General features: G+C 47.4%; 1 protein-coding gene and 1 non-coding gene across 7 annotated transcripts in view; one reads left to right on the plus strand and one right to left on the minus strand.

Moving 5' to 3' along the window:
* RNF220 (ring finger protein 220) overlaps window positions 1–18,519 on the minus strand; it is a 337,705-nt gene that overhangs the window by 301,979 nt on the left and 17,207 nt on the right. The gene's annotated exons all lie outside the window — the stretch shown is intronic.
* LOC119860835 lies at window positions 9,456–9,614 on the plus strand. Its single transcript, XR_005294654.1, has one exon. It is a non-coding gene; the product is annotated as a U1 spliceosomal RNA (small nuclear RNA).

The following is an 18,519-nucleotide window of genomic DNA, read 5'->3' on the forward strand; positions in this document are numbered from 1 at the left end:
CTTTGAGTGGAAGAATTGGAGGAATTTTGGCAGATGATATTATTAGTTCCGATAAAAGACTCACTTTCACTCTCCCTGTGCTCCCATAACTCCCTGTACCTGTCAACGATAGCTACACCCACACAGGGAGACAGCTGGCCCCCAAAGAGACACAGAAAAAAAGGAGGCTGAAGTTAATCTATGTGCTGGGGCAGGAACAGAACATGTGAGGGGGCTTTGAGTCACCTTTGCGTTCCTTATACTCTGGGGCAGCCGGTGGCCTGCTAGGACCCAAGTTTAACTGGGGTTGCTCTAAACTTGTACTCTGGTCCCCATGGGAAGCACAGAATAGTCACTGTGCAGTACCCTCTGGCCACACTCTTGCAGTGCCCCCAGCATGTCGGGGACAGGGAATGCTACAGCTGGGACCTCCACACTGGCCAGGGAGGGACCTATGCACAGAGGGCATTTTCAATGGGCTGTTTCAGACCATTTTAATGCCTATTTACATGGCCAGAGTGGTGCAAAGGGGCCTTACTTTAAATGAGAATTGGCCCCTAAATGTTTAAACACAGTAGTCTGGTCTTTCAGCCTCCAACAGTCTTGAATCCTTTCTTTGTGGTTCTGTGTATCTGGAAGCAAACCTAGGCAAGAAAACCTGCCTACAGAACTATGTTAATTTTGCATTAAAGACTTTTTTTAGGGTATTATCTTTCTTTGTTGTCAGGAGTTTGTATAAATGTGTGACTTGCACCAGTCAGCCTCATCCCTCTCTGCATCCAGGCTGTTTGGAAGGCAAGCTCATTTATTTACAATCCATGGGATTGTCTGGTAACAAATAAAGAGCAGGCAAATTATAAATTACATATAATTAGCTGGTAATACAGATATTGGAGCATTATCATCATATCATAGAATCTTAGACTATCAGGGTTGGAAGGGACTTCAGGAGGGCATCTAGTCCAAACCCCGGCTGCAACCCCCTTATCCCATAGCGCAGCCAAGAGGAGGAGGAAGAGGAGGAGTTAAAGCGCAAATATAAATTATTTTAAGTATGTTGAAAACTGTGCTCTCTGACCTCAGACCATAAAGAGAAGAGAAGGGGGAAATTATTGGGCCACGCCCAATCTGCCCAGTAGGTAATTGACATGTGCACATTACAGTGATGCTGGGCAACCTAGAAATAGCTAGGACAGATAGATTGATTACTCTGGTAGCAATAACTTTGGGGTAATATTTGCCTGTCACAACCCCACAGCAGACCGACTATGCATCTAGGGCCTAATCCAGGGGTAGTCAATTATTTTTTGTCAAGGTCCAAATTTCTTGGTTGAGGTATAGTCAAGGTCCAGACTCTAGAGAAAATAATTTTTAAAAGTAACAATAATAATGATAATAGTAAGTAAATAAAAAGATATTGGGGTCCGTTCAAAAGCCTCTGGTGATCTGGATTTGGCGGTTTGTCTATTGACTACCCCTGGCCTAATCTATTGCCCACTGAAGGCAATGAGAGTCTTAGCATTTACTTCAAAGGCTGCAGGATCAGGTTGTTAGGGACTGCAAAATACCACAGAGCTCTTGCTGTCAATGGAAGTTACACATGTGCAAAGAACAGAATGAAGAACTGCCAGGCTGAATTTTGCCCTTAATTTAATAATTAACAAAAACACATCGCCTGGAGTCTAAAAGGGGTCAATAATGTTAAGAAAGGGTTACGGGGATAGGAGTGAGTTTGTGCATACACACAGTACATGGCACAGAGGGAGCATGCACACCATGTGGAATAAGAGTAGCAGGGAGTCAGAAGTACAGGGGTGCTTTCACCCACAATATATGGCAGCAGGCATATACAGAATGTGGCAGAGAGCCACAAGTTGGAACCTGATACTAACGTGCATGCGCATGCATGTGTGTGGCCGAGTTCTGCTCTCATTTCCATGGGTGCAAATCCAAAGTAACTTCGCTGACTTCTCTGGAGTTATTCTGAGTTTACACTGGTGTCAAAGAGCAGAATTTGGTCAGTCACGGAGAGAACGTGCGTGTTTGTGGAAGTATCGCAGCAGAACTCCATGAGTCCACCTGTTTCTGAATGAAGATGGATACTTACAGGAGGTTCTTCTCACTGGTAAATAATTCAAACCAAAAAATCTAGGTCTGTTTGCATAAGAACAAAGTACTTTTTTAAAATGAGGTGGTTAAGCACAGGAGTGGGAGATGCCAGCTGGTGTCTGTAGCTCCTGATGAGCCATCTTCAGGCTGCCAGGGCCCGGTCTCTGGGAAGTACTGCCTTTTTACTTGTCTTTTTTTTTTTTTAACCCTTTGAGATTCCCAGGAATGATCTGTCAGCAGGGTTATTAGCATTTCTCCCTAGATATCGACAGCTTGTCTTGCCTCCTTCCAACCAGTGAGTGATTTCTTCACACGCTCGCCAAATACAGCCAAATCACCATGGGAAACGTATCGACAGAATCATATTAACAGCTGCTGAGCATTTACAGAGCCGTAAGTTATAAAATAAATAAATAAATAAAAAAGGCTGAGGAAAATCTGCATGGAAATAAACCAACTCTGACCAACAGAGACAAGCATTTATTTAGGAGTCACTGGTTGGAACTATGTTTTATGTTTTAATTGCTAATTATAGGCTCCCCCAAAAGGACAGCCTTGGACCAAATTATCTACCACTCTTCCTTAAACCCAGACATGCATGTTTTAAGATACTGGCTTTGAGTATGACATACCTGGACGTATCTCAAGGAAGGAAGAAGAGAAGGAATGATCTTTTCAAAATATTGTAGGGGTAAAAATCCGGCCCAGAGTTCAGAATTCCAACGCAAGGCAGAGATCTCTCTCTGTCTGGGATCCAATTCTAACCTGGAATCAGTCATTTTTAAAAGCAGGGTTTTTGTAAACTTAGTCAAGGTATCACATAATCATAAAGGTTAGAGACAAAAGCCGACCTTCCAGTAAATCCATATTCCAGCTACTGCAGAATTGTTCTCCTCAACACACTTTCCAGTACTTTGTCCGGTCTGGTTTTACAATGTCTCCAGAGATGACGCTTTCCCCACATGGGAGGCCACATCAGTGTTAGACATCTCAGCAGCCAGGGAGATTTCCCTCAGATTAATCCTACATTTTCTTCCTCTTAATTCCAGCCCATTACTCCTAATTATATTCCATTGCCACATCCCTACACTATCTCACTCCTTTTTAAGGTCTTGCACTTTTCAGGTAAACAATTGTGCCCTGCATTATTAGTAGTTACTTTGCCAAGCTGTTCACATTGAGTTCTTTTAATCTTCCCCAACCTCCTGGATCACTCCTTTTCTTCTCTAAACTCCCTCCAGGCTGGTAACATCTTCAGGTAGAAAAGACTTTGTCTTGTGCAGCATAAGAAGAGTTTGCTCAGTGTTTTACACCCCCTTGCCACAAATGTGAGACATGCTCACCTTAGAATCATAGGGCTAGAAGGGACTGCAAGGGTTACTACTAGGCTAACCCCTTCATGTTATATGTTCCTACACGAAGCACCATGGATTCACCATCATCAGTCAGTATTTTTCTAGGATTTTGTCTCTTTTAGATACACTTAAAATAAAAAAGATAACACCCCTGCTACAAGAAATGTCCATCAACTCCTCAACAGCCAGTGAAGATGCACCAAACAAACATCCCAGAATTTTAAGTACTTTTGATTGGCTGATCAGGGAAGGGTGGGAGCAAGGAAGACTAAATGTTTTATGATCCAAAATGAATTGTCAATTTCATCATTACACCAGTCTGTTTCACTCCACACAGTATACAGCGCATATCCCTGCTTCCTAACCCAGCAAGACCCGCAGGGCCTGTCGCACGGGAATTTTGCCCAGCACCTTCGGGCTTGCTCCACACCGCAGGGAGCCCTGCCCAATACTCTGGACAAGCTAGAGACCCCCCAATATTTCTGAAAGATTCTGTACCAGGCCAAAATCACCAGGAGGGATGTTCCGTATCAGGCAAAGAGGGGGAACCCCGTGGAATACAGCCAACTCAGGGCACTTGGGTGTATATTAAAGGAAGGTTGCCTCAGAACTGGAGACTTTCAAACAGCACATGTCTGGAGAACCTCAAACTCAGAACTGAGAGACAAATGCAGGGAGAAAGCAGGCAACATTTCCCACATGTTTCCTCACCAGTTGTAGAGGACAGTGGACCCTACAATACCACACCTTAGTATAATCAGCAAGGCCCAATCAAGGCCACAACCTCGGGTTCATTCATCAACCCAACCAATCAGAGCTTTATTAAAAGGTGCCATGGACGCCACAATTTTAGCATTTTGTACAGTCAGCCACCAGTACAAGTATGGCCCAGGTAGTACTTTGGGCTTCGGAAATGGGAGGTCTGCAACTCAAGTCCAATAAGAGTGCACAGGACTCAGCTCCAAACAGCCAGTGATATATTATGGTTTGCTAGAGTTATTGGATGCTTGTAAAACCAACCACTCGAGTTATGAGTTGTTTAGTAAACCCCAATTTGGCAGGTTCTTGCAGCACTAAATTTCATGCTACTTGTATTCAACCCCGTGGCTTTTTCTTAAGGAGAAAAAGGACTGGGGAAGAGGGGAGGTGCAGAGAAAGGGGGAGGGTGCCTTATTAATCAACAGGGAAATTCGCTGCATCCCAAAATCCAGGTACAGCTGATCAGTCTACTGGCCCTTCAACAGTGATCTAGCCCCTTTAGAAGTACAGGTAGCATACCCTTGCAAGGAATTTCCCCGAGCATCTCCCTCCCAAACTCCACAACAAAGTGGGGGATAGATAGGGAGGATCAAGAAGTGATTTGCCAGCATGGAACAGAGAAGACTGCTCCAGCCCGATGGACTAGGGGGTGGAATTGGCTTTATCTGGGCCACTACCAGATGGGTGATTTGAGACCAAAAGAACCAGCCCTGGGGCAAGAGCTGGACAGAGCTCTCAGAAGCTGTTCCTATTCCAACACCCAGACATTTTCTTCTGCTGTTTTTTCATGCCAAACTGGACACTAGCATTTCAAAACCTCTGGGTGCTCAATTCACTCTCCTCTCACCTCATTCCCCCATCCCAAAACACAACTTTGAGGGATGAAAAAAAATCTTGCGGTATGTTTCTTTTAAAATTGTGTTTTAGATCCCTACGCTTCCTCCCTCCGTCTCTCTTCCCCACTTACCTTCTTATCCTCCCTCACATTCCTTCTCTCCCACATCCCGCTCTTCAGTTTTCGAACTGAAGGAAAATGCTGCCACAGGAAAATATCCTCTGCCACTCTCCATCTCTCTTCCGCTCCTCTCACTTCCTTTCCCCAGCCTCACCCACCTCGCCCGGTAGAGGCAGCAGAACTCACAGGGTCACCCAAAAAGCCCTAAGGAGGGGTCAGGGTATCAGGATGAATGAATTCGGTAATTCCACTATAAAAACTCTCCACGGGGACGTTTTCAGCCTCCGACTTCTTTCTGTTACGGAAACATTGGTCTTTCTGTTTTTCTCCTTCTCCCGTCAAACCATCAGTCAATTATTTTTACTCTAGGCCATGATTTTGTGTGTGTTGGGGGGTGGGGGTGGGGGTGGGGGTAATATAGGGGACAGGACAGAAACTTAATTAAGCAAAATCCAGTTGTCCACACACAGGGAGAGAGAAATGAGGAACAAGCCGTATCCAAAGAGCAGGGCCGAAGGGGCAGCAATTCTGATGGCCTCCTTGTCATTCCTCTCCCTGTTCCCTGAGAAGTGCTTGCAGGGAACTTGGTCACTCACAAAGCTTGTGGTCTTAACAAACAACATTGCAAAAGCCAGGGCAAGGGACCACTCCCCCTCCTCTGACTCCTTTGCCATTCCACCCCATGCTCCTCCCAATCAACCGGAATCAGCTTAATAAAATAAACTCCTTATGTCCTGGGGCTGTGTGAGGGAGAGAGAAACCTCCGCAATCTCCCTGACTATTAAGCCTCTTAGAAGTTAGAAAGCTGCTAAAGAAAGTGAGACTGTGCCAAGCGGCTTAGGAAAAACCTAAGGAAGGGTGAGACAGGAGAGTTAGACAGCAGCAGCAGCTTTGGTTTAACCTGTGGTGAAAGTCCCTGTAACTGGGTGGCTGGCCCATTCCATGCGTCAGTCAGCTGAATGGGGAGAGGGAAAGGCAGAGGGGTGACGGCGGTGGTGGTTCCTGGCAGGAGAGCTGCCGGAGGGGTTTGCTCGAGGCAGGGCTGGAGAGGGCCGAAGGCAGCAGTGGAAGCAGAGGAAGCTGGCTGCAGGGTCTCAGCTGGAGAGCCAGAGCCAAAGGTCGAAGAGGGCTGAAGGAAGGGGGAGCAGGAGAGGGGCAGACCAGCTGATGTCTCCTTGCTAGAGAGCTGGACCGGGAGGAACAGCGAAAGGAAGATACTTCTAGCAAAGAGGCTGTGGAGGTGTATGCAATTTTAAGTACTATTTGCACTGAGTCAGAGGGACCTATTTTGGGACTTCTGTTATGGACTAATTGCATAATGTTTGTTAATAAACTGTTTGATCCATCTGAAGAAGTGGGCTTTTTACCCACCAAAGCTTATGCCCAGATAAATCTTTTAGTCTTTAAGGTGCCACCGGACTCCTCGTTGTTTTTGTGGATACAAACTAACACGGTTACCCCTCTGTTGTTGGACAAGAGGACAAGATTCCATGGAGTCACTGTGGACCTAAGAGGGAAATTGAGGCAAGGGGCCACTTTCAGAGCTGCCGCACGGGGCACTTGAGAGGAAGCCACACATTTACAGTTACTAGCAAGAGTGTGAGGCTTCAGCCAGGCCTGAGGAAGGCCTGTTCTGATCAGAGGGCTTTCATAATTTGAGATCATGATCAAATCATGGTTGGTCAACACTGTGCTGCAAAGCCCCTGGTGAAGCAGACGTAGGGTGCTGCACAGGGAGAAATAGGCTGGCAACGTCCATGCCCACACACGGCCCAGCAGTATCAAGAATTCAAGGCATTCTGCCATTTCCTAGGAGTAACAGCCAGGCCCTGAACTCTCACTACCCCACTAGGGGCCATCCCCGCTGACACACTATTCAGGGTAGGATGCTTTATGTGCCTACAGAAATAATTCAGGGCCCTTTAAGGGCAAGAATGTTCTGTTAAATGCCACCTCAATCCCCTACCCCCTAGCCTCCTCTGTCTGAACTTGGGGTGAAGGTGCAGTGCTGAATTCACAGCCTGTGGAGACAGAACTTTAATCTACCCACAGCACAGGTGGCCTCCTCTCATCTCCCACACACCTCCCGCTAATATCTCAAGCAGTTTAGACTCTGTCGTCCCCTGAGGTCAAAGGGGGTTAGGTCTGAGGTTCTGAGTTGGCTCATTAGAGAGACAGGAGCCAATTGTGACTTTCAGATCCAGATCCAAACTTTCTTGAAGAACTCAGCTGAGGGTTTGGATCAGATCCATCTCTGCCTCTGAGGCCTTCCTCACGCTTTCAGTGATCCCATCAGCCCTAACCCCCATCCTGGGATGCCACCCAGCCCCCGGGAAAGGAAGCACCAGCTCCTTTTAACAGGCTTAGAACTGGTAGGTGAGGTTCCCATGGGAAGAAAACCTAATGGATAAAGGAGTGAGGAGAGCCGGCAGTTCCTTAAGGAGACAGAGTTAAAGGCACAACTGCTAACTATCCCAATGAGAAGGAAAAAGAGGAAGAATAGTCAGAGGCCAATTTGGCTCCATCAGGAGCTCTTTAATGACCTGAAAATCAAAAAGGAAGCCTATAAAAAATGTAAACATGGACCAATTGCTAGAGAAGAGTACAAAAGAATAGCACAAGCATGTAGAGACAAAATTAGACAGGCTAAGGCACAAAACGCACCTAGCCAGGGACATAAAAGACAATAAAAAGAGGTTATTCAAATACATTATGAGCAAGAGAAAGATGAAGGAAGTGTAGGTTGTCTACTCCGTGGGGAAGGAGAGTTAATAACTGATGACATAAGAAAGCTGAGGTGCTTGTTTTGTTTCAGTCTTCACAAAAAAGGTTAATGGTGACCAGACACTCAACACAATATGAACCAGGGGGAAGGAAGGCAAGTCAAAACAGGGAAAGAACAGGTTAAAGAATATTTACGTAAGTTAGATGTATTCAGGTTGGCAGGGCCTGATGAAATTCATCTGAGGGTACCTAAGGAACAAGCTGAAGCAATCATGGAACCATTAGCAATTATCTCTGAGTACTCTTAGAGGACGGGTGAGGTCCCAGAGGCCTGGAGAAGGGCAAACATAGCACCTGTCTTTAAAAAAAGGAACAAAGAGGATCCTGGGAATTATAGACCAGTCAGCCTAATTCAATACCTGGAAAAATACTGGAATAAATTATTAAACCATCAGTTTGTATGCACCTGGAGGATAATACGGTTACAAGGAATAGCCAGCAGGGATTTGTCAAGACAAATTGTACCAAACCAACCTAATTTCCTCCTTTGACAAGTTGACTGCCATAATGAATGGGGGAAAGCAACAGATGTGATATATCTTGATTTTACCAAGGCCATTGACACAATCCGACCTGACATTCTCATAAGCAAACTAGGGAAATATGGCCTAGATGAAATAACTATAAGGTGGGCGCAAAACTGGTTGAAAGACCGTACTCAAAGAGTCGTTATCAATGGTTCGCTGTCCACTGGGAGGACATATCTAGTGGGGCCCTGCAGGGATCAGTCCTGGCTCCAGCATTAGCCATTATTTTCAATAATGACTTGGATAATGGAGAGCAGGCTTACAAAATTGGCAGATGACACCAAGGTTGGAGGTGTTGCAAGCACTTTGAAGGACAGGATTAGAATTCAAAACAACCTTGGCAACCTGGAGCGTTGGTCTGAATTCAACAACATGAAACTTGATAAAGACATGTGCAGAGCAGCTCACTTAGGAAGGAAAAAATCAAATGCATAACTACAAAATGGGGAATAACTGGCTATGAGGAAGTACTGCTGCAAACGATCTGGGGGCTATTGTTGATGCATATTCAATTTGTGATCCACTATGTGATGCAATTGCAAAAGAGGCTAATATAATTCTGGGGTGTATTAAGAGGAGTGTTGTACGTAAAATATGGGAGGTATTTGTCCCGCTCTACACGGCACTGGTGAGGCCTCAGCTGGAGTGCCACACTTTAGGAAAGATGTGGACAAACTGGAGAGAGTCCAGAAGGGAGCAATGAAAATTATAAAAAGTTTAGAAAACCTGACCTACAAAGAAAGGTTAAAAAAACTGGACACGTTTAGAGAAAAGAAGATGGAGGGGGGACCTGATAACAGTCTTCAAATATTTTAAGGGCTGTTCTAAAGAGGATGGCTGTTCTAAAGAGGATCTTTTGTTCTCTGCTGTCCACTGAAGGTAGCACAAGAAGTGATGGGCTTAATCTGCAGCAAGGAAGATTTAGATTAGATACTAGGAAAAACTTTCTAACTCAGAGTAGTTAAGCACTGGAATAGGTTTTCAAGGGAGGTTGTCTGACAGGGGAGATACCATGATCATAAAGGTAGTTTTCTCAGGGTGAGGCTCATCCATTGCACTGCGGGTGTGCTGACCCCTGTGATGTCCCCAAATGCGGGAAACTCGACTGCAGAATTCTTGTAAGAACAGGTGGGACAAACACCTGTCAGGGATAGGATAGGTTTACATGGTCCTGCCACAGAGCAAGGGGGCTGGACTTGATGATTTCCCAAGGCCCCTTCCAGCCTACACTTCTATGATCTACACCTGAAACATCTTTATTTTGAATTTATGAGGCTGGATCTACCCACAGGCATATGGGGAAATACCAAGGGCATTCAAGAGAAGAAAACCCAAAGGGGACTGCTCCGGGGTACATCTACACTGGAGCTGGAGGTATAATTTCAGACTCACTAACCATCCCTGGGCTAACTCTGAGCAGGCTAGAGCATAAAAAATAGAAGTGTTGTCTCAGCGGCGCAAACAGAGGGTTGGGCTAGCCACCAATGCACATACCTAGGGCCTCAGGTGGGCGCATGCTTGCGATGGCTCGCCCATCCCACCACCTGCACCACCATGGCTATGCTTCCGTTCTTAGCATGCTACCTCAATCAGAGCTAGCGCCGTTATGTCTCCTCAAACTGGAAATTACATCTGCCAGCTCCAAAATAGACATTCCCTGAGTCACGGAGAGACCAGTGCATTAACATCTTCTTAACGAATCAGCAATGTTAATGGCTTGGTCAATAACCAACAAGAATGTCTTCCAGAGAGGAGAAGCCCTTCCTCCTGCCAGTCCCACACAGACTGAGATTCAGCACCTGCTCTCCAGTCAGGGTTTCCCCGGAACAGAGGAACAGGGAACAGGTGTCTGGCATCTCAACAGATGTGATTCATCTGGGAGGGGTGAAGGCTTTCTTGGGCACCCGCAAAAAATGTCATAAAAAAATCCACTTTGCCTTCCACCCCAAAAACCTCATGAGGCCAAGCTGCGACCCCTCCCATGACACTCTGTAGGCATTCAGAGCGCCGAGGAGAGCAGGGACACACTAGGAAGCGGTTTGCTGAAAGCACACAAAGAATAGGAGTAAAAGCTGTGTAGGCAGGCTGAGCCAACGAGCTCACTCTTCATGTAAGAGAGCTCCCTCTAGGTTAAACACGTGGGTATTTCAGAAGCCGCTGCTCAGTCTAGAGTCCACATTGTGCTCCCTATTTCTATAGCTCCCGGGGATATGTCATTCAGAAAGCTGGGAAGAAACCCTTGAAAATAGTGTTTGTTTTCAGCTTCACAAGTGCCCTGTCTGCTACACACACTGTGCCATACAGAACTCACTCCTCCGGCTACACACACAGGCACGCAGGCCCTGTTTGAGAGCTCACTGATACAAATGCAATGAGATTTATACTAGCGTAATAGAGATCATAATCTGGCCCATGATCTACATGTATGTTTCTCTCCCCTACAGGCCATGCACAGACAGCATTTTACCAAAAGAGCTATTTTGATTCTCTGGCCAAAGGAGTTACACCAGGGATGAAAGCTTGACTCTCTTTGTCCACAGTCATCAGTTCGGCCCTTTGCCCTGCTTTGAAGAGTGCAACTTCATGCACCCTTACACCTCTGACTCCTAGAAGCCAGGAGTGGGACACAGGGGAGGATCATTCCATAACTGCCCTGCTCTGTACACTCGCCCTGAAGCTCTGCTGTCAGAGACGGGACACTGGGCCAGAGAGACTATGGTCTGACGCAGTCTGGCAGTGCTTACGTTCCAAACCTACAAGAGGCATCACTGCACTGAGGGGTGACAGACAGACCAGCAGAGTCCTGTAAGGTAATAGAATCACAGAAGCCGGAGTAGGGAAAGTCCATCCCTCTAGCCAGAGCAGGACTCTTCCCCACAAGTATCTTCCCAGGAGCTTTGACCAAACCCGTTTGCAACACCTCAGCCTTTCATCACTACTTCCCATTTTATTTGTGTTTTACCAAGACTGGAGTTTACTGATAAATGTCCAGCTCCCTATATGCAGAGCAATAGGGAGTTCCCATTTATAGAGGTATATAACTGGCTGGGATGCTTAATACCCTTACTCGGCTATGCAATATAACGGTTACAGTAAAATACGCACCAGATTCACAATTGCATCCACTGTTACTATTCCCCTACATAATACAGATTAAGGGAATTAATCCAGAACCACAGAAAAAAGAGTTTACCAGTTACACAAAAATATGTATTGTGCTTTTCAACTGAGACCAAGAATAGTACAGTAGTGTTTTCATATCCGATACTTTCTCTTCTCTGCCCTTATGGCCTCACTGATTCACTAGGTCTTTTCCCTCTGTTACTAACAGCCTATAGATTGTATATAGATTTCCTTATTCTTAATGTGCTGCTTTAGGGTTTTGTTGAAATTTCACCATAGAATCCTAGGAAGTGCCAGACTGGATCAGATCCACAGTCCCTCTAGTCTAGTATCCTGTCTCCTCCAGCAGCCAGTATTTGGACTTGACATGAATTCAGCAAGGAGTATCGTTTACTACAGTCTTCCTTATGTACAGAACTGTGTCAGCAATCATAATAATAGTTTGTGTTCACACTGTGTCTTTAACAGGAGGTTCCCAAAGGACTGTGCAAAGGTGGGCAAGCATTGTCCATTTTACAGATGGAGAAAACTGAGGCACAGGGAGGGGCAGTGACCTGCCTGAGATTATAAAAGCAAGTCAGTGGCCAAACAAAACCAGGAGGTCTAGCTCTGGGGCCCCTGCTCTAAGCACCAGACCTTGCATCCTCCCATGTAGCTCATTCCAGGAATGACAAACCTCATGGAAGCTGCTCTCTGAAGAGCAATGAGGGAGCTCCATAGGTGTCCGCTATCAGTTCTCTGTTGCTCTTCTCCCAACCTTCGTGAGGGATTTTCACCTACCCTCCCTCCTTCACAAGTGAGTGTTTAACATAAGAAGGGGGGAGCAGGCAGAGGGGGTGCAGTAGGGCGACACAGCAGGCCCTCTCAGGGACCAGTGAAAAGGCAGCTGGCTGGAGCCCAGCGAGTGAGCCAGGATCATGGGACAAGCCTTTTCACATCTGGTTAAGTACTGCTAAACCCTCCAATGAGCCACCTAATTATTACAACACTTCTGCTGAAACCTGAACGCACCCCAGTGGCCGTGCTGGGGCAGAAAGGGGAGAAAAGCAGCAGCCAGGACATGGGCAGGGACAGGAGCACCGTGGAAAAGGGCTTGCAACGTAGGCTCTGGAACAAGCGGGGAGAACGGCAGCAGACAGAGGCCTGGCAGCTCTGCCTGCATGTTCCCTGCTGGTCTCCCCAGCGCTCCCCCTGGCATTAGGCGTCAACGGTGTAATCAGCCTGCCCTAGGCATCTCCAAGAGGAGCCAGCCAGAGACTCCAGCAGGGGCAGAAGTTGGGACCTTCTGACATTCAGAGACGTTTGTACGGTTCTGACTGGATTTTCTCTGCACTGTGCTGACTGGCTGTTTGTGCCCACCCTCTGCCTCCCAGTCTCCACCTCAGCTTCACACCACAATGCCTGTTACCCTTTTCTCCCCGCCCCATTCACCTCACCCCTCGTCCCTTCTCTCTTCTTGCCAGTTAGCTCAGGAAACCCTCCCACCCGCCCCAAAAAACCATGGAGCTAATGTGACGTTCGCAGCCATCGCATAGTTCACGCTACTTCTGGGTTACCTCCCTTTCCCATGTGTCTATCTTGTCTACTTAGACTGCAAGCTCTTTGAGACAGAGACCACCTGCTACTCTGTATTAGCAGAGCGCCTAGCACAATGGGGCCCCTCTCCTGGTTGTCCCGTAGGCACTGCCGTAGTAAACATGATTAAATAACCTGCTTCATCACCTGCAGAGCAGGAGTACAAATGAGTAGACTGGATTCTGAGGAGCAGTGCCAGTTCCCTGAAGTGAAACTTTACCTGTGAGCTTACCACACAGGCCGCAAGCAGAGTTCAAACAGCTGCAGCAAAACAGACATCCTCCGACATCCACCTCCTGCGTGAACTCCATGTCTCGCTTATGGACGCAAAGACAGCTCTGAGCTGAGACAGAGCTCAGGATCTATCAAACCCCTGTGTTCTGCTTGTATTGTTATACAGCTCTGAAACCCAGAGCCTCCAACGGGCAGACTTGGAGTGAGGAGCGGCGTTGCACATGTGCTTTCAGCACCGAATCCTAAGCCCAAAGTGGCTCCACGTGTGAAATGCCAGAATCTCTCAGAATCTCTCTGGCCTTCCTCCCATCACTCATTACTTTCAAAAGTGGGGTTGGATTCTCTTCTGCCACAACGCCAGCATGGACAATAACACCCCAGCACATTGTGTTCTCAAACTGACCAGTTCTGACCCTACCTGGTATCACCAATGGTGCCACCCCAGACTTTCACAGATTTGCACCAGATCTTGCAATTTTCACTCTACAATACCTGTTGTTAGACTATCAACTGTGATCGCTTGGGCGGGTGCAAAGGTCCTCAGTAGACTGCACGTTTGATGGTGATCTTGATGGTTACCACACGCATTGTAGGGGGCAGGTCTGAGTCCCTCAGGGAATTGTGGTGTTTTGACTTGTTCAGATTCATTTACAAATATAAATAGCAGCTGTCTGCATATCTCTCGCTCAGCAGACACAGGCAGAAATTTGTGAAATCTTGAATCAGCGTGGACCAGGGCACGGCAAGACTAAAGGACAGAACAAATAGGACTAGCAACAACTTCAACCTTTGGATTTGTCCCTTTGAAAGTCTCTGGCAAATCTTAAAGTTTCCTGATCTATTCTGCACAGGAATGACAGTCTCACAACTAGAAAAGGAGTACTCCACTGAAGGCATCCGATGAAGTGAGCTGTAGCTCACGAAAGCTTATGCTCAAATAAATTTGTTAGTCTCTAAGATGCCACAAGTACTCTTTTTCTTTTTGCGAATACAGACTAACACGGCTGCTATTCTGAAACCTGTCTCACAACAATTTTTTGAGTATTTGTTGGCAGGTCACAGGAGGGAGAAAGTCATTTCACTGAAGCTGTTAGTGAAAAAGCTTAGCTCCAGCCAGGGCCCCCAACTCCACTTCAAATTATAATATTTTAAGTACCTGAAAATAAATATTTTGTCAGCTGTTGAGAATTAAGAAGTGGCTTCAGACTTGCTGAGAGTGGAACCCTGCAGAGAGCGGCCAGCCTTAGAGAGCCAGCTTCAGAGCGAGCCTTCCGCAAACTTCCCCACCCACTCACCCCATGTAGCACATTTAGGAGATCTGCACTCCTCTCTTCCTCCCAGCAGTGTTTGCCAGTTCACCATCCCCTCCAGAATAATCCTGAATTTAGGGGGAGAAGGGTATATATTACACACCTAGCAGGTCTTTCGCATCTCTAACGTCTATGCCAAGCAAGGATGCTAGGAAAGCAATTATTAATTGTATGTCGCAGCTAAAACGAGCAGCTGCGGAATAGCAATGTTTGTATTTCAACACTCGTTATTAGGATTCAGAGTTAATCTACCAATGTGTTTTTCATCCAACACTTACAGCTGTTAGTTCACACGGCACTGGGCAATGTTCAGGGGGGTCTTCTTCACAAACAGAAGAATTCGAACTGGAATTTTGGGTCTTTTTAAATGAAAGCATAAATTCTAACGAAACGGAGAGGCTCCTAAATACCATTCTGGAGGCCACAAGTGAAGCATGCAAACCATGGCCCAGGGAATTGGAGAGGTTCTCAAATTCCAATGTTCCATGTGGGGAGAATAATCCCAATAACCTACAGAATGGAGTCTGCAGCAAAAACACACACACAAAGGGGGTCTTTTCCCAAAAGCTCAGTGGGAAAAACGTTAAAATGAAAAACTGAACCCAGAGGAGCAGCAGAAAACTAAGCCACATGGATCTTTACTATCAGGTGCCCAGGTACTACAGTGATGAGGGTATAACAGATAGGGAGATGTTGGTCACTCACGCTCCAGAAATGGAAGAAAACGCAAATAAAGCAGGAGAGGTCAGTTTTGCAGCAGAGCTTCTACTTGTCCATCAAAGAGTTAAATCTACCCATCTGGCTCCTTTGGCTTGTAAATCAGACCTCCTTGCCGATGAGGACACACCGAAATGCCACGAGGCTGGGCCTGTCAGGAAGGAAACCAGCGCGTCCAGGGTTTTGTTGTTCTAGAGACTTTTTTTTTAATTATTATTATTTTACTTTACAGCTCAGGAAGGAAGCTGGAGCCTGCGCTTCAACTCCAAGAATGTCGATTACTCATCCTTCCCTGCATTATTTCTTTTATCTCTCCCTTTTATTTACCTTACTCAAAATTTTTCTCCTGTTTCTTTCCCTACTGTTCTTTAGCCACCGTTTTCAACTGTTCATCTAAAAAAAAATTGTCAACCACTCTTTGAAGTAAATAATAATGACAATATTTGCTAAACAAGCCTCCGTCTCTCTCCCACACATGGCCAATTTCTGTCCTTGCATAACTATTAAGGTACTTCTGTGGTAACCATTACCACAGTACCTGAACACCTCCCAAACATAGAGGAACTTTTCCTCAGCAACCCGGTATGGCAGAAAAGTACTGCAATCCCTACTTACCAAGCAGGCACTGAGAAAGTAACTGATTTGCCCCCGGGTCACAGAGAGGCAATGGCACAGTTAGGAAGTGAACCCAGGTCTTCTAAGAGCATGGCCACTGCCTTACCTGCCAGGAGCGAGTGCAGCTGCCAGCCAAGTTAACAGGAGGCTTGCTCACTTATGCTAAGAATGAATTTGTCCTGCACTGTTAATATCACTGCGATGGGCAGGTTAGAAATGTGCAATAAAAATAAAGTTAATAATAATAATAAATTTCCTTAGACTGTGAGCAATTTGGGGCCGGGCCTGTACCTTCTTGGATATCAGTGACGTGCCTAGCACATGGTGGAGATAGCAAAAACATACAATGATCTTCTCTTAGAAGCCATTCTGAAAAAAAAAAACCCCAAACAGACCCTTCTACTACCCTGGAATTTCCCTTACCCCTCCCCCAGTGGTGCCAATGCCCCCCCATTGGGGCATGTGAGTGGACTCAGACCCTCCCTTCATGCTGCTTCCTTCATTAACGTTACAATCCAGCAATTTTGAGACTTCCCAGCCACAGCCCCAGCACTGAGCTGTCACTGGCTGAACTGGGGCAGAAACGTCAGTAAGAGACATCCACACGCTGCAGGGCAGGTTTTGGGCCTTCGAGTGTTTCTAAAGGAGGTGAACAAATAAGGAGAACATATCTTTATTTATGGGTCCTGTCTTCCCAGGCGTGCAGGATAAACTCTGGGCCTGATCCTGACCACACTTACATCAGATTTATGTCAGTGTAACGCTACTGACATCCCCTCTGATTTACACAGAGGTGAGATCACCATCAGGCTCTCCCTGTGCTGCTCTGTAGCTTCCACCTTCAAGAGGGGGTGGGACGCAGTGTCACGTTTAGAACTCACACGGAGGGAACGTTACTATTCATTAATGCAGGCATGAGCTGCGCAAACTTCCGTTCGGCAGTTTTGCCCACACACCTCTGTCCTGACCCACCAGCCCTTCGCTGTTCCAATCCTGGGCCCAGTACATAGCTCTGCCAACTTAACTCCGAACTGACCTGCACTCCCATTATTCCAGTGCCGTCCCACACAACTTCCAGCCGTACAGACAAGACTCTGCTAACACCTCTCAGTCCTGACCTGCAGCCCCCCTGCTGTAGCCTTCCTACCCCACCCCTCAGTTCTGCCAATACCGTGATCTGCAGGGGCTGTCCCCCAGCTATGCCAGTCTAGGCACCCCACACACACACACAGAGCTCTGTCAACATCCCTATGCCCTGTCTGACCTGCTAGCCCTTCTGCCACTGCCAATCCAAATCCTGAATGAACAGACATGCCATGGTTTTGTAATTGGGACCAGGATGATACTACCAGACTTAATGCACTGCAGGGCCTGAACTCAAATATCAAGCAAGAAAGGAAAAGCATGGCCCGGTGCTACCTGGGCTTCTGGTTAATTTCCTACTAAGAGCAGCGGCACTTAGAGTCCTGCGTGTACAGGCCTAGGGTGGAGACAGTGATGGGAATAAGGGGCGAGGGGCAGAGCAGCTGTGTGGGTGCCGACCCTCCCTTTCTTCCCCACGCTCCTCTCCCCTTCGTGGGGCATCCCAGTGTAAGAACTCACCCAGGCTGGCACCATTACCTTGATCGGCCGGCTCCCCTCTCTTCACCCAGAGCTACCGAGGTCATGGGTGGCTCCTCCATCTCCCCATTAAAGAAGCCCGATGAGCAGACGCTCACACCCCCCGTGGAAGGGTTAAACACAACAGCCTGCCAGCCAGCCTCACAACTCATCACAGCCCCGGTGGCTGGAAGTGAAACTGGTTTGCAGGCCGGCTCATCACTGGCCTTGGAGCTGTGGCCCCTCAGCGGCATTACACTGCTGTGGAGCACCCTCCCCTGCACTCTCCAGCCGCGGCCGTGGAGAACATTCAGCACCGTGAAGCATCGGGCCCCTGCACACACCAGACAAGGCTGTCGAAGGGTGGCCTGTGCACGAAGTGGTGGCTTAAGCTGCCGCATGGCAGGGCCGCTGCAAAGCGTCTGTCACTCAGTCACTCCCTCGCCCCCCCCCCCCCCCGCAGCTGTAGCCTCCAGGATGCCTGGGCAGCAGGTGGCTCTTTAATGAGGATTCTCGATTCCCGGGGAGCCCTCTCCGCAACTCATGGGCCCACATGTTATCTCCTCCAGGTAGACCAGGGAAGCCACAAGACCTCTGCCCCAGACTCAGCTGCCGGCCTCTGGAATCCCAACCAGGGTCCCAGCAAAAAACATTTACCCCACCAGCACGTGGGGAGAGTCCAGTGGGGAGCACGGATGGGGAGATAGAGCTTCCCTGGGGAAGACACAGTGTACGCAAAGAGAGCACTGTGGTTTTAACCTGAGGCAGCTGGAGACAGGGAGTTCTTTGTGAAGGGGGGGCGGGTCTCAGCTCTGGAACTCATCCCCCGCCTCTTCGTTTTCTAGAGCCTGGGTTGGCTGAGCTTCAGAACATCTTGC

Source organism: Dermochelys coriacea, chromosome 8 (assembly GCF_009764565.3).
Source record: "Dermochelys coriacea isolate rDerCor1 chromosome 8, rDerCor1.pri.v4, whole genome shotgun sequence".
Taxonomy (NCBI): domain Eukaryota; kingdom Metazoa; phylum Chordata; order Testudines; family Dermochelyidae; genus Dermochelys; species Dermochelys coriacea.